We start from the raw sequence: 4,742 nt of genomic DNA, 5'->3' as shown, positions 1-4,742 counted from the left end.
CCTTAGGATTAATAACATGAAAATCCTATTGTTAATTACAAAACTGACATTCATCAGTAAGTGTAGTATGTATATATATATATTTATGTTTGTGTGTGGGTGTGTACTTATATTCTCAGAGCTCTAACTGTGCTACCGTGTTAAAGGTACGTAAAAATTAAAAATTTCTAAATTACAAAAATTACAAACTTCATAATAAACTTTCAAATGACAAGGTGTTCTACACTATTCCCCTTTTAACTCGTATTTTACATGTCATCTCATTAAATTATTATCAGAATAAGCACAGACGATCTCGTTCCAAAGTTTTCTAAGTCGAACAATTAATAACAAATTTATTTACCAAAATTACGAAATTCAGACAGACACAAATTGCAAACGATGTCTTATGAAATTAATTTATTCTGAGAAGAGCGTAAATTAATTGTCTGATTCCACCTGCGGGCTAATGATTTATATTTGAATTTTTTGAAGTAAAAGAAATTAATTAGTTTAGTAGAATGTATCACAAAATACTTGCTTTGATGGAAAATTCTAATAGTTGAAATCTAAGCTTTTTCTTATCTCACTGCTGAATCTTCTCAAGTTAGAACGTTTTGCACCAGTAGACATGCGTTAAGGAAGTTGGCGCCATATAATAATATTGCACTATATCTAGAACTAATCCGTATTCTAATAGCTAACATTAAATTTGACTCTTAATGTAAGATTTTCTGATAAATTGTGTTTGAAAGTTCCATCCGTTTGTACTTGTTAACATCAATTTTATACTAAGAACCTGTAAATTCCCATTTTTAATGTTTTGCCAAGATATAAGCCTGATTTTATTTAACTTTATCCTAATGAAAGTAACCCTTTCATTACCTCTTTCGTACTACTCAGCATAAAACCCAGTTTTGAAGCGCTTTTCAAGTAAGTTTGTTTTTGAATTTCGCGCAAAGTATTCACTATGGACACTTCAATATTTAAACAATAGGGCTAGTTATCTTGTGTATTCAGAATGCAATCTTTTAATTATTTTATGCAGTGTATAACACTGGGATATTTTATTTACTCAAGGTAAGATTTACTTTGTGTGTTTTCTTATAGCAAAGCCACATCGGGCTATCTGCTGAGTCCACCGAGAGGAATCGAACCCCTGATTTTAGCGTTGTAAATCCGAAGACATACCGCTGTAGTAGTGGGAGGCTACTTTGTCGAAAAATATTGTTTTGGAATTGCGAGCAAAGTTACTCGAGGGCTATCTGTACTAGCCATCCCTAATTTAGCAGTGTAAGACTAGAGGGAAGGTAGCTAGTCATCATCACTCACCGCCAACTCTTGGGATACTCTTTTACCAACGAATAGTCGGATTAACCGTCACATTATAACGCCCCAACCGCTGAAAGAGCGAGCATGTTTGGTGTGACGGGGATTCGAACCCGGGACCCTCAGATTACGAGTTGACCGCCTTAGTCCAACTGGTCATGCTGGGCCCACTTTTCACCTTTATCAGCATCGACTTAATATACAGATAATACACAGTAGCTTTTGCTTAGAAATTACCATTTCATTTATTAACATCGCGTATGCTGCGAGCAGAACTACTTTCGTTATTCGTGTCACATGTATGAAAATCGATTGCAACTACGGAAAAAACACCTTAAAAATCGACCGAAATTTTGAAAAGGCAAATAGCATTTTATAGAGAAGTTTATTTCATAAACTGGTGTCACGTTAATTAAGAATGAAGATTTTGATGTTTTCCCTTCACATTATAGCGCGACTTAACACTCTAAATTAAGACCACAATTGTAATTTAGTATATATAAAAAACTTTGTTGAAGGTAGAATACATTATTAGTTGTGCTAAAGCTCGTGAAACGCGTTTTGTTCTGATGGAAAAGCCAAAAGTTCTCGTTGCGATGCAAGTATATTTACATTGCAAATTACTCACGTGAAAACATTAGCAGAGTGGAATAGAATTGTTGACGTTGATTGATGTTAATCAGTATAATTTACAGTAATGGTTGTTTACTTCAGCTCAGCAATTTTAAACATACATTTCTAAGTTAATTTCCTTCGTGGAATTTGTTTGTTTAAGATTAAATCCACATGTGGATGTTTGCTGTATCTACTAGTTAAAATCGAATCCCGAATTATAACGTTTTAAGTCCGTAACCTTACCGCATTCCCGTTGAGGGGAAAGGCTCGTGGAATTTGTGCTCTAGTTTCGTGAATATTTAAAAGCTTATTTTGACTTTCTGAAGCGGTCCGCATTGCCTTGTGGGTTAAGGTATTCGACTCATAATCTGAGAATTGCGGATTCGAATCCCGCAGCGCCAGGCACACTCGCTCTTTCAGCTGTGAGGTCGTTGACTGTGATTGTCAATCCCATTATTCGTTGGTAAAAGACTAGACCAAGGGTTGGCGGTGGGTAGTGATGACTAGCTGCTTTCCCTCTAGTCTTACACTGCTAAATTAGAGACGGCTAGCACAGATAGTCCTCGAGTAGCTTTGCGCGAAATTCAAAACAAACAAAGAAACTCGCTGAGGTTTATATAAGCTTCTCTTAAAATATCCCTTTTTTCATTTAACTTGTTTATAAAACTACAATATCAAATTTACTTAGTGTTTTAATACATTTGCACTTATATTTTTGTAGGGTTAACTGATGTTATTAAGAATTATAAATAATAAAGAAAAAAGAAAATTTTAGTCGTTTCTTAAAATGAAGTAAAAAATAATACATTTAACAACAATTTGTTAAACAAAAATATATCTCGATAAGTTGTTACTCATCTATAAGATGAAGTAGAAAATTCCGAATATTGACAGCTAAGATCAGTGGTTACCATGGAAACTAACTATGACACAAGGTATATGTACCTTATAATATCAACCAAATATGACGCGACTTGGATGTTGGGTTGATGACATTAAAAGAAATTATAACATCAAATGTTTTAAAGTTATCTAAACACAAATCAGAAAATACAATACTTACGACTTTTCTCCACGCTTAAACGCTACATGTTTGCTCCAAAAGCCCCCCGCTAGAACAGCGGTAAGTCTATGGATTTACAACGCTAAAATCAGGGGTTCGATTCCCCTCTGTGGGCTCGGCAGATAACCCGATGTGGCTTTGCTATAAGAAAACACACAACATCTTGCTCTCTTCCTTCGCTCCTCTCAGTTTATTCATTCTCTCTCTCGCACCCAAAGGTTTTCTTTTTTCTTTAATTGAACTCCTTTCTTTTGTATTTCTTTCCCTAGCTCACGTCGTACTGATTAGTCCCTTTCCTCCTGACCTTGAATCTGTTTTCCGTATGTCGGAGCACCCCGCTAGTACAGCGGTATGTCTACGGATTTGCAACGCAAAATTCAGGGGTTCGCTTCCCTGATTTGGTCTCAGCAGATAGCGCAATGTGGCTTTGCTATAAGAAAACATACACTCGCTCCAGAAATGAAAGTTTTGTAAATTTTCTTTGTAATGATGTGAATTACGTTCGTTAAAGTTCGAAGTGTTTTTATGGCTCATTCAAATTAAACGAAAAATAAATTAAAATGTTTATTACACATATATCTTGAAAGTAAAATAGATCTTACAAAAATCAAAACGGTTGAATTTTATACACAGCAATGACAAAGAGGAAAAAAAAAGCTCCAGTCAGCTCCAGTTTGATTGGATTGAAAAACTGTATTTCGGAAAGTATTTTGGAAACGTTGACTTTAACTCTATTTATTCAGAGAAGTTACCAACGTTTGCTCTTCAGATAAGATTTATTAGGCCGTTGATTTCAATGTTTTTTTTTTTTACATGGTTAAAATGAACAAACATGTTTATAGTTAGGTAGAGAGAGAATTTGATGTGAAATGTTTCAGATAAGTAATGAGTAAAGTAAAAAATTCCAGTAACAACGAAATGGAATTTTCATGTGCGCAGCGACATTCATCGAATTTTAAGTTAATCAGAAACTCTTAACTGAATTTATATAAGTAGCATAGTTTTATCTTGTTTATGGGAAACTTGTACAGAAAGTAAACCAACTGGCTATAATGAAGTAGTATTGTTAAAGCTGAATTATATAAAACTGACTTTTCCCTCAACTGCAGTTCTCTATTTTCTTAACCAGCACGAGGAAAATATTTTTCATCGTATAATCAATATTTGTTTTACTATTAAAGTTCCTAAAGCAAAAAAAAACTAAAATCGTAGAATATAATTTTTTTTTACTTTACACTTACCTGTTTATTTGTTTGGAATTTAGCGCAAAGCTAATCGAGGGCTATCTGCGCTAGCCGTCCCTAATTTAGCAGTGTAAGACTGGAGGGAAGATAGCTAGACATCACCACCCCCCGCTAACTCTTGGGCTACTCTTTTACCAACGAATAGTGGGATTGACCGTAACATTATAACGATCCCACGGCTGGGAGGGCGAGCATGTTTGGTGCAACCGGGATTCGAACCACCAACCCTCGGATTACGAGTCGAACGCCTTAACACACTTGGCCATGTTGGGCCGTCAATAAATGGTACTACTTTTAATACATGAAGCATCATCGTTATATCGGAAACATTTATGCAAATTTTAATTCAAATGATGCAATTTGTGTATGATTAAAGAGCACAGTAAGAACACATTTCCCGTATAGTACTTCCCAGAAAACAGAATACTCTTATAGAAAATGTTCACTTTTCTAAATTTATTTTCATTGAGATGTGAATACAATGATTAATAATCACTAGCATAACCAGTCGT

The sequence above is a fragment of the Tachypleus tridentatus genome, chromosome 2 (assembly GCF_004210375.1).
Source record: "Tachypleus tridentatus isolate NWPU-2018 chromosome 2, ASM421037v1, whole genome shotgun sequence".
NCBI lineage: Eukaryota > Metazoa > Arthropoda > Merostomata > Xiphosura > Limulidae > Tachypleus > Tachypleus tridentatus.
The sequence above is the reverse complement of the archived record's forward strand: the minus strand, read 5'-3'. Positions refer to the sequence as shown.